This window comes from Mytilus edulis, chromosome 10, assembly GCF_963676685.1.
Source record: "Mytilus edulis chromosome 10, xbMytEdul2.2, whole genome shotgun sequence".
Lineage (NCBI taxonomy): Eukaryota > Metazoa > Mollusca > Bivalvia > Mytilida > Mytilidae > Mytilus > Mytilus edulis.
Window position 1 is genome coordinate 13,471,383 of NC_092353.1, and position 12,779 is coordinate 13,484,161.

Below are 12,779 nucleotides of genomic sequence, written 5' to 3' on the forward strand. Positions count from 1 at the left end.
TTTGATGATATGGGCATCCAGAGAACCCGCATAGTAACGAGTTGTTACTATCATAATTATTTTCAGTTAAATCTATTTACTATTTCAAAAACAAAACGATCCATTCCACCATAGCTTATGTTTATTATTATTTATGGTCATTTCGAGAGAAAAAAATCGTCGCGTAATAAGTATTTCGATGGTACCAGTTATGCTTCTCTTCTGAAGTATTTTCCAATAAATTAATGACACCGGCAAGTTTCGCATGACAAGTTTAATTCCATGTTGAGTCGCATCCTTCGATAACGTTAACTAATGAAACCTAACAGATGGACATTCACGAACGGTTTGAAGAACGGTTCCTCGGAGATCAGTATTTTTGTGATTTTACTTTTTGAAACCAAATTCCAATGACTTCAACGTCACTATGAAGAAGCATTGTATTGTCTCTTTCTTGAAAGCAAAATTTCTATAATAGGAAAGTCCACATCAACCTGGAGATATGCAGGAGTGTTGTCGCATAGATATTAAAAGTTCACAATGGGACTTTTTTTGTCATAAAGTATAGGTTCTCAATCAAATCTAACCGTCGATTTTCATGTTTGAGCCAAGATTTGATGCAACCTTATAAATGTAACTTTAGTATACATTATATCAATTTGGGTGGAATAGATAATATCAATTTAGACAAATGATATTCAATGATTCGGTGACAGACCCCCATCTTTATAGGGGAACATAAGGTTATCCTCTTTTCTTACTTCTTCAGATGCCCATATACAAGAATCTTATCTCATACGACTAATGGAACAAGTTGACGAGGAGGGACAAAGCTAGCTTCTATAAAATCTTTTTTAAATTTGCGTTTAAAAATTCCGATAATTTGTATTATATATCTCTGCTAAAACTGGGTTTCTTTTTCAACCTTATCACTATATTAAAAATGTCAACATTCTGGTTTCTTACTCTACCTATTTCCCTTACTCTTATCAATAACAACACTTTAGGTGTGATATATTTCATTTACCGATTTTCTTTTTTATACCTTTCAATTTTCTTTTTTTTCTCCAATATAAAACTAGGAGATGTGACACATTTTCAAATCAGAGACCAAGTAAAGAGGACGAGAATGTAGATACCTATAGGTCACCGTACGATTTTGAACAATGAGCAAAACTAATTCCGTCCAGTATTCTACAAATAGCATCGACATGACTACATGTGAACCAATTCAAAAGGGAATTCTACTACATTAAACTTGAATGTAAATTGCTATCATTTCCCATTTCATTTTTCATCAATTATGCATATGTTATAATCTATTGATCCTGATCAATACTTTCATTCATGCATTTTAAAGTAATAGACAATAGAGTGCAAAATCACAGCTCTTAACTTTGTAGCTAATATTTCTCAATAATTCTATGCAACGATAAGAACCGATCGACAAGTCTGCGTGTTCATGTAACTAGGTATTATCTTAGTAGGATACATTATCAAGTACTTAGTAAATACAGTTTAATCCATAGTGATCACTTTAGAAAGCCAATATTTCACACTTCCTCTAGTTCATAAAAACAGAAACAAATTCAATGACATAAACACGACAATAGAGAAAGTTACATCATAGTTAAAGATAATCATGCAAGGCTCTATGCGAAATACTCTTTTGAAATTATAAACTGAAGTTACCAAAGTTAAAGATTTCTTCGAAAGCTTCATTAATTTCTTTTCGCAACTACTCTTCTTATTGCCTCTGATTTGACATCGCGTGATTACAAACAATAAATGGGATGGAAATTGACTGGCCACCCACGACAGGGCCGGATCCAGTGTTTGAGGATATGCGGGTGCGTAATTGTCATTTATAGAAAAATAAGTATATAGTAAGTGGAACCCTGTGTCTCGTTTGCGAGTGCTATACTGTCCATTTTAAGGTGTAATTAATGTTGATTTCTTTAAACGACGATGGGATGTTATACCAATATGTTTGGCGTCCGCAACAAAATATCGCACGCCCGACAAAAATAGCACGACCGGAACAAAGCAAATTGTTTTTGACAATTTGATCCTTTTTTTGTTGGATGAAAAGTCCCCTCTATGCCTCCATCTGGACCCACCACTGCCTATACTAATATGCACATAAGAGAATTTACTTCAAAACTAGTAGTATTCGTCGTCATATTTTATTGATGAATGGCTATTATCTATTCTGATTTTATTGAACCATAAAACTAATTTTTAACTCTTCACATTGAATATTCGCGGATTATGTAAAATGTGAAGAGTCAAAAATTAGTTTTATGGTTCAATAAAATCAAAATAAATTATTGCCATTCATTATAAATAAATTTCTATCAAAAATAAGGCTCAAAGAACTTTTTATATTATTTATATTAACAATAACAACGTACACACATGTTGGCGTATGAATACACAACGTCAGAGTGGGCGCGTCGCCATCAAAATTGACAACATTGAAAATAAAACTAATAATTTTAACCAATCAAAAGACAGTAAAAACACCAAATTTATTTATTACGAATTATCTTAATATAAAACATCTTTTGCTTTCTGAAAGGCGCCTATATGAAATTAGCTAAGTCAAATGCATATTGTTCTACTACCTTATGGTCATTGGCAGTTAAACGTTCATGTTGATACATTGATGGCAGTTTTAATGATTAAGAAAAAGTATGAATTCTGCTTATCCAGATGTTTCAGAGAAGACAGTTAAGAAACATATTACTGAAACAATGGAGGACGGACTCATAACGATGATCAGTAGCCTTTTCTAGGTCAGTAAAATAGCATAACTTTGTTTTCTTAAGACCATAAGTATCATGATTTCATAACCTTAGACATGTTAAACTCAATCATGAAAGATCTTATTGGTGGCTACTCGAAATGAAAATCAATGTTAAACATTTATCATGCAAACGCAATAAAGGGATTAATTTGATTAATTTGTTAGATAAAAGAAGAATATGCACAATGCGTCGTAGATGTTTGCACATCTGCTATATTTTAAGATATATACCTTTGTAATATAGTGATGGTATATTCCCCGACTGATATATAAGTACATGATACTATAACAGAGTTGATGTGCACTCTAATATATTTGTCAAGTCTACAATGGCTATAAAACGATATAAAATCTTGAAAGAAAGAGACATGAATTGTTGTAATTGTAGTTTCAGTTTATATACTACGTATAAATCCCTCAGGAAAATTTTACCTAACACAATGTTTTGCTGATCTATCCGGCATTCCAATATTGCTATTTCCAAATGTCATATTTTTCAGTGTTTAAAGTTAAGACTCTTGTGCAATATACTGGAAATACGTTTTGAAACATACGTTTTTTTTTTTACATATACCAATACAATTATTGACATACAATTTTTGATACCAGACTGTGTATATATTTTACACTTAGTCCAACCACTAAAAAAGGAAACGACGGAAAATGCGGGAAACTATGTAACCTGTTAATCACCTACTGAGACGCTTCATGGACATGTTGTAGAGGCATGTTAATCACCTACTTAGACACTTCATGGACATGTTGTAGATGCATTGTGTAGCGATTCCATGAACAAAACAATAAAAGAAAAATAGAAGAAAAAAAAGGAAACTGGTGAAAAAGATTGACCCGTCATGATCTCTACAGCAGACTGCTGCTTAAGTTAACCTCTAACCTTTAAGAAATCAGAATTCTTGTTAGTAGTAAAAATACAAGTTGAATTTACATTATAAATTAATTGTAACAACATGTCATAAAGAAAACAGATTAACCAGAATGATTAATGTCGCTCTCACACTGTCCAATCAGTCTGTTCCAAGTAAATACAACCTCACTGCAATAACATGGCAATCCGATATACTGAAATGAAGACAAATTGATTCCTTTATTGACAGATCCTAGGTTTATACCTAACCAAATACAATCAATAACTGACAGTTCTTAAAATATATGTAAGCTAATTTACTGCTGTAAACGCCCTGTTCTCTAAATTATTCTGTTCGGTGGCCTCTCAGCCATGCTTCTTTTGGAATAAAATGACTCAGTGTGTGTATTGATTTTATTGAAAGCGCATCATACTCTCGTGAAGCATCTTTGTTTGACATAAGCTTTGTTGATATACATGAACGACGGAAAAGGAATATAAAATCGACCAAATCGTAAACGGAATCAACAGGAAACATGAGAACCTTAAGTGGTAAGTCATTTTCTAATTTGTTTTCATTTGTCGTTTAGCGTTCTCCTTTCGGACACAATTGGCATGGAATTATATTGATGAGTATTATAGTATTGAGAAATGTTATAAACTTGCAAATCTTTGATTTATTGAATTATAATGTTATGTTCATACTCTCTACCCAAACTATTAACACATCAAATTCGTGTTAAAGTTGTTAATTTTGTGAAGCTTTTATGAGATGGACATTTTGGAACCACACAAAGAAGAAGGTTTTGAATGTGTTTAGCACATTTCTTTTGGTAATTAGGAATCTTTATCAAATCTGTTTAATATCATTTTTCAGCTTATTACCTTATTAGTACACCAGAGATAAAGTATATAAAATATAGGTACATTACATGCATTATATCTTACATTTTTACTTCAGATGTTCTACTCTAAAATTTATTGTATTTAAGGAGAAAAAACGAAAAAGATGTTTGCCACAATTCGAAATATACGAAGTTTAAAATAATGTGACACACTAATTTGTTTTATCCAGGTTGTTGCTTATATCAAAATTTATCAGATATTTTATGTGAAATGTCCATTGCCCTAAATATATCAAATCACAAATGTTTAACAACAAAGGTTGTATGTTGGTAGAATGAATTTCCATGGTTATAATCTTCAATCTTTCGGTAGCAGGCAAGGACATTGACATTCGTGAAATCCATCCGTTTTTAAAGTATAGAGTGATCTTAAGATGTCATAGTGTTAACAGAAATCGCATTTTCCCACCTAGACGAAAATCCTACACGTATACCGTCCTTATTATTCATTTATAAATTTAAAACAAAACATAAATCGAAATTATTGAAATTGAAATACGTGTTTTTCAATTTCATGACACAAAAACAGTTATTATATTGTAATTTAACGTTATCATATACAAGTTTTTATGAGAATATTCAAATTTTTTTTATGATTGTATCGTTAGTAGTAAAATCAGTTGTAACATCATCAATATCAGATTTTAAATATTTAAATCTCAATTAAATAGAATTATACATATGAGATTAAACGTGTAGACTAATCTAATGTTGCTGAAAAAGTTATCTTTTATTCTATTTTATTGTAACTACTTTTCAATAAACAAAAACTGCCAATATCTATAACAATAATGATATGGCATGAAATTAAATGTATTGAATGATACATAAAAATACACATACTATTAACTGTTATGCATATTTAAAAGGAATTGATGAATGTTCCCGCATCTTATATTGCATATGAATAAAATGCATGATTGATTGAGTATTGCTAAAAGTTGATTCATTGCTTAACGTTTACATCACAACGCGAGACTCGTATGATTATTCGAGTAAAAGAATTTAATTTTGTCGTGTGTGGTAAATGTCAATGAGACAACAACAAAGTTACACTAAAAAGAAGTAAAATATCTACTATCTGTAAAAAGTCAAGTCAAGTTCTAAATCGACCCTAATCTGGAAAAAGTGATGAATAAATTAACGGAGCCTAATAAAGATCTGCTATCAATTCTAAAATCCCTTATGACTATGGATATACACAAACGTCTATATATTTGACAACTTTCCGACATACAGCATCCATCAGATAAGCTGGGGTTATACAGAGCTAACACCACAAATTATGTATATATTCGTTGATATTTAGCCAAACAATTATACATTATACTATAAACAAGTAAACTTAACCCCTGTATCAAGTGTGGTACGACATTTTTCCTCTCGAGACAGTTTTTTTTATCTAGTCAATCAAAACTTTAACTGTCGAGAGAGGAGATATATCGTATCGTACGAGATGCGATGGCAGAATTTATTTCCCTTATAATTTTTAACTGCAATTAAGTTAAATTATATATTTTTGCAATGTTCATATTCATTCATTCAATGGTCTATGAGAAAACAATAACTTTATATGGTAGCATCATGGGGCAACATGGCTGGACACCCGGGTATTTTTCATACACCAGCATAATAAACGGCAAACGTAGAGATAACCATGTGCAACGCCAAGAATAAGACTTGTAACCAAAGAGACAACCTTGCACATGGCAAAGAATAAGACTTGTAACCAGAGAGATAATATTGCACAATGCCAAGAATAAGACTTGTCACCAAGGAGATAATATTGCACAATGCCAAGAATAAGACTTGTAACCAAAGAGACAACCTTGCACATGGCCAAGATTAAGACTAGTAACCAAAGAGATAATATTGCAAAATGCCAAGAATAAGACTTGTAACCAAAGCGATAATATTGCACAATGCCAAGAATAAGACTTGTAACCAAATAGATAACTTTGCACAATGACAAGAATAAGAATTGTAACCAAAGAGACAATCTTGGTCAATGTCAAGAATAAGATTTGTAACCAGAGAGACAATCTTTGTCAATGTCAAGAATAAGACTTGTAACCAAAGAGACAATCTTGGTCAATGTCAAGAATTAAACTTGTAACCAGAGAGACAATCTTTGTCAATATCAAGAATAAGACTTGTAACCAAAGAGATAATATTGCACAATGCCAAGAATAAGACTTGTAACCAAAGAGACAATATTGCACAATGTCAAGAATAAGACTTGTAACCAAAGAGACAATATTGCATAATGCCAAGAATCTTGTAACCAAAGAGGCACTATTGCACAATGCCAAGAATCTTGTAACCAAAGAGATAATATTGCACAATGCCAAGAATCTTGTAACCAAAGAGATAATATTGCACAATGCCAAGAATCTTGTAACCAAAGAGACAATATTGGGCAATGTCAAGAATAAGACTTAAAACCAAAGAGACAATATTGGGCAATGTCAAGAATAAGACTTGTAACCAAAGAGACAATATTGTGCAATGCAAAGAATAAGACTTGTAACCAAAGAGACAACCTTGGGCAATGTCAAGAATTAAACTTGTAACCAGAGAGACAATCTTTGTCAATATCAAGAATAAGACTTGTAACCAAAGAGATAATATTGCACAATGCCAAGAATCTTGTAATCAAAGAGACAATATTGCACAATGCCAAAAAAAAGACTTGTAACCAAAGAGATAATATTGCACAATGCCAAAAAAAAGACTTGTAATCAAAGAGGCAATCTTGCACAATGCTAATAATAAGACTTGTAACCAAAGAGACAACCTTGGGCAATGTAAAGAATAAGACTTGTAACCAGAGAGACAATCTTTGTCAATGTCAAGAATAAGACTGGTAACCAAGGAGACAACCTTGCACATGGCCAAGAATAAGACTTGTAACAAAAGAGACAATATTGTGCAATGCAAAGAATAAGACTTGTAACCAAAGAGACAATCTTGCACACGACCAAGAATAAGACCTGGAACCAAAGTGACAACCTTCGTCATCCCTTTCTTAATGATGTTATAACAATAGAAATATTACAGTTATTAAAATCTAAGACGTAATACCTACAAATATGGGCATATTCAAGGCCGTATATTGTTAGTTATACGTCCTTGGCATATTGAACAAATTGAGGAATGAAGACTCCATAATAAGGAGTTAACAAAATACATAAAAGCAATGATAAGAAAAACAATAATGAAAAGGAAAGGTCGCCCGTTTTTCCGACCGTGATTTTGTTATGATAATTACCATATTAGGAAATTCTATTATCAAGATCTGAATAAGGACGACAGTCACTACTCTATCCCGACCGTTTGTCAGATCTGAATTTTATTATGATAATTACAATATTAGGAGATTATGTTACCAATGTCTAAATAAGAACAACGGACACTATTCTATACGCCAATGAGACACCATTCAAATGACACTAGTTACAAAAAGTCACTTGGATGAGAGAGTTGTCTTATTGGCACTCATACCACATTTTCCTAGATCTTTTTAGAGGTCACCAGACATATTTCTTATATAGATAAGAGATGGCGATTTGTCCAAAGTGTATCCAAAAGATTTAATTTTAAAATTAAACAGAAAATATTTAAGATCTCCGATCAACGCCAAATTCTTGAATGGTGTCTCATTGGCGTATCTCCGATCAACGCCAAATTCTTCATTTTAAAACTGGAGTCTTTTCATTTTCGGTCCTATGGTGGAATCTTAAAATGGTTTTGTTATGGAGTTATCAAAACTCCTCCAATCAGAAATTTCCTAATTTTAATATATGGGATCTTAATATTTTTATCAAAACTCCTCCAAACAGAAACTTCCTCTGCTGGTGGAGTTTAATTCCCCGATGGTATCACCAGCCCAGTAGTCAACACTTCTGTGCTGAAATGGATTATCAATGATATGGTCATATTTATAAATTAAGTGACTCTGTGGTTACGTAAAACCACATACTTTGAACGGCAAAATTATTTCATTTATTGATATTACTTTTACTTAAGGATCTTGACATACTATGAATGACTAAACTATTTTATTCAATAAGACTACTTTTTCTGTTTAGTCTGTTTTTTATGATATACATTTGACGTGAAACTGTACTTATGTATCCCGTCATACTTTGAACCCACCATTATTTTATTTATTATTATTACTTTTACTGTTAAATCTGGTTTTTGTTATATCTACTTTACGTGAGTCTGCATTTATGTATGCCGTCATACGACAAAATTATTTTTATAAAATTGAGAATGGAAATGGGGAATGTGTCAAAGAGACAACAACCCGACCAAATAAAAAACAACAGCAGAGGGTCACCAACAGGTCTTCAATGTAGCGAGAAATTCCCGCACCCGGAGGCGTCCTTCAGCTGGTCCCTAAACAAATATATACTAGTCCAGTGATAATGAACGCCATACTAATTTCCAAATTGTACACAAGAAACTAAAATTAAAATAATACAAGACTAACAAAGGCCAGAGGCTCCTGACTTGGGACAGGCGCAAAATGCGGCGGGGTTAAACATGTTTGTGAGATCTCAACCCTCCCCCTATACCTCTAACCAATGTAGTAAAGTAAACGCATAACAATACGCACATTAAAATTCAGTTCAAGAGAAATCCGAGTCTGATGTCAGAAGGTGTAACCAAAGAAAATAAACAAAATGACAATAATACATAAATAACAACAGACTACTAGCAGTTAACTGACATGCCAGCTCCAGACTTCAATTAAACTGACTGAAAGATTATGATTTCATCATATGAACATCAGGCACAATCCTTCCCGTTAGGGGTTTAGTATCATACCATCATAACATATATGAGAAGAACATAACCCGTGTCATGCCAACAACTGTTTTTTTAGAATAAATGTGTTTAGTTCCGATGCAAAGACCTTATCAGTGACTCAATACTAACGCCAAAATATGCAATCTTTAATGACTTGACAACAGTATCGTAATTATATCCCTTCTTAATAAGTCTATTCAAAGGTTTTGTAAGTTTCTGAGGTGAATACTGACACCTTTGTGCTTTATAAAGAATATTACCATAAAAAATTGGATGTGAAATACCTGAACGTATTAGAAGTCTGCATGTTGAGCTATATTTACGAATGGTGTCTTTATACCGATGATAAAATTTAGTAAATGTTTTGACTAGTTTGTGATATCGAAAACCCTGGTGTAATAATTTTTCAGTAATACATAAATTTCTCTCGTTAAAATCGAAAACGTTGTTACATACACGAGCGAATCGTACAAGTTGAGATATATAAACACCGTAAGATGGTGACAAGGGAACGTCACCATCTAAAAACGGATAATTAACGATAGGAAATGAAAAATCATCCCTTTTATCATAAATTTTAGTATTCAGCTTTCCATTAGTGATATAGATACCAAGATCGAGAAAAGGGCAGTGGTCATTGTTAGTATTAGCTTCATTTAAAGTAAGTCCAACAGGATAAATTTCATTAATATACATACTGAAGTCGTCATTATTGAGAGCCAAAATATCATCCAAGTATCTAAAAGTATTATTAAATTTGTTTATCAGATGTTGTTTCGATGGGTCTTTGCTTATTTTTGTCATAAATTGTAACTCATAACAATACAAAAACAGGTCCGCAATAAGTGGTGCACAGTTAGTCCCCATTGGAATTCCGATAATCTGACGATATACGGAATCTCCAAAGCGAACAAAAATGTTATCTAGTAAAAATTCAAGGGCATATATAGTATCAAACTAAGCATGTCCAGTTAACATAGTTTTTTTGTTTATTACTACTAAAAAATGACCTAAAAGAGTTTGAACATATATATTCACATTCTGATTTTTTGAATGCCCATTTAATTAGGTGTGTGAATTTTTTCTTAATGAGAATGTGAGGCAATGTGGTACAGGGTAGAAAAATCAAAACTTTGAACAGATTCAAAATCACCAATATAAGCATGCAATTTATCAAGTACTTCCAACGAGTTCTTGACACTCCAAAAGTAATTTATTCCACTATTTTCGAAGGCCTTATTTGAACAATTTATTATCAGGTTTTTAATTGTACCAAGTGTGCTGGTAAGAAGAATAGACAATTTAGTAGTTTAACAATGACTTGAAGACGAAATAAATCTATATTTGTAAGGGGTTTTGTGTAGCTTCGGAAGCCAATACATAGTTGGGACTTTCATTGTATTTGGCTCTGCTTGTAAAGCGGTGGCTAAAAGTTTATGTTTGTTACAGATTTCGTTTTCTGAAAATGGAGTCAGTTGGAATGTTGGTGAATTGGTGATTTCCTTTTTCAGAACCTCAATGTAAAATTTACGTCAAACAATAATAATATTATTAGCAGCTTTATCTGCCGGGACAAAAACAAATTCCTTGCCTAGTTCTTTTAGTTTATGTTTGATACGAGAAATAGGTTTATTGTGGTTATTGTTTATAGTAAAATGCTCTTTAAAATGTTGAATACGTATATCAACTATCTTCATTGCTGAATTAAAAAAAGAGTCCAAAGATTTTTTGTCAGCTTTTTCCCGTTTTATCCATTTCATACAGTAAGTATGGAGTGAGTCGTGGATGATATTACGACACTCATTCCTATTAATAATTGACGGGGGACGATATTTAGGTCCTTTTCTGAGGAATGATTTTAACTCTCGGTCTTGAACGATGTTAAGATCTCCTGTAATAACATAGGAAATGGGTCCATAAATATATTCGGAATTACTGCAATTACATGAAGTAGGTGTATTTTCACTGATATTAACATCTTTACACAAATGACTATAATTAAACACAAATTTCCGGGTAGATTTCTTGTAAATATAACAAATAAGAGGTAGCTCAGTATTGTCAAAATATCCAGGAATTTGTTCTTTAACAGAATGGTCGTTAAATATACCGGCAATATTTACAAAATCAAAGCCTTTATTGACATACTTAATTTTAATAAAATGTTTTTTATGATCTTCAGGGCGATCAATTTTGGGAAATAATTTAGAATAACAATATGCCATAATAATTTGAACAATTTCATACTTAGGACTGCTATATGAAATTGTGTTGCAATCCTCCAAAATTTTATTTAACTTATTAACCGGTAGCGAACAGAGTTTTGTTAACAGATAATGTCTGCCGTTGTTTTTTGAAATAGAAATTAGGTCCGAAATATTGGTATGATTGGCCCGAAATTTTCTTTGATTGCGATTTGTTCTACGACCGTGAGAACGTTTTTTACGAACAGTTTTAGAAACTATATCCAAAATGTTAACGGAATTGGTTCTAGATATATTACCAATTCCCATGATATTATCATTTAGACCGAGAGGGTAAACTGTCTGTAATTTTTTAATCCAATTTAATTCAATTATTTTTCGTGATCGTACAAACTTTGAATGCGATTCACCAGGCTGCTTATTTACAACTTCTAAAGGTTGAACTGCTAAATATTTAAAAGGATGGTTGTGCTTCTTAAGGTGTTGGTAAATGATACTTTTGAATTTATTGGGTCTTTTAAAACGATACAGATGTTCTTGAGTGCGTTTAGATAAATATCGTCCAGTTTCTCCTACGTACTGAATACCACACCCCGGTTTGTTTCATGTGAGTAAATAAATAATACTGTTTGTTTTTCAAGTTATATCAGTTTCAAAATTTAAAGAAAATATGCGACCATTAAACGTGGACCTTACCGTATTGTTGGTGGAAAGACGGGGACATGTAAGTCATTTTTTGGCATGACACTTATAGATAGAAGGATAACCACGATTTTTATTGTTAAAAATGTTAGCGATGGTAGTATTTTTAGATAACCGATTTTGAAGATTGAGACGTGTGGATACCCTTTGAACAAGTTTAGTATTTAGTAATTTTCCATTTCTAAGCTTCATAATTGTTTTGTTAGTGAATTATATAATAAAGGAGCAAAGATTGGCGTCCAGAATATGAACCAGCATACAATAATTGAAGTTATATAAAATGGATAAATTTGTTCGGCTAAAAATGTCAAACACTATCAGTATTAAATAGTAGAATGGGGCTGAATATTGAAATACTACTTTTTGATAAATATTCCTAAAGTAATGAATTAGAGCAGTTCTCGCTCGGACACACACTCCATAATCTAGTATATTATAAGAGCATAAACCTGAAGCACGGGGAGGCACTCTACTGCCTCCACACGGCACTAAAGACA

General features: G+C 32.3%; 2 protein-coding genes across 2 annotated transcripts in view; one reads left to right on the plus strand and one right to left on the minus strand.

Annotated features, from left to right (window-relative positions):
• The window catches only part of LOC139493479 (importin subunit alpha-1-like), a 343,903-nt gene that overhangs the window by 119,478 nt on the left and 211,646 nt on the right, over positions 1 to 12,779 (minus strand). The gene's annotated exons all lie outside the window — the stretch shown is intronic.
• Positions 3,979 to 12,779, plus strand: part of LOC139493445 (tubby-related protein 4-like) — a 69,032-nt gene continuing 60,231 nt past the window's right edge. The window contains exon 1 of the mRNA XM_071281848.1: positions 3,979 to 4,205. The gene's annotated coding sequence lies outside the window, so the exon portion shown is untranslated. The remainder of the gene's footprint in view (positions 4,206 to 12,779) is intronic.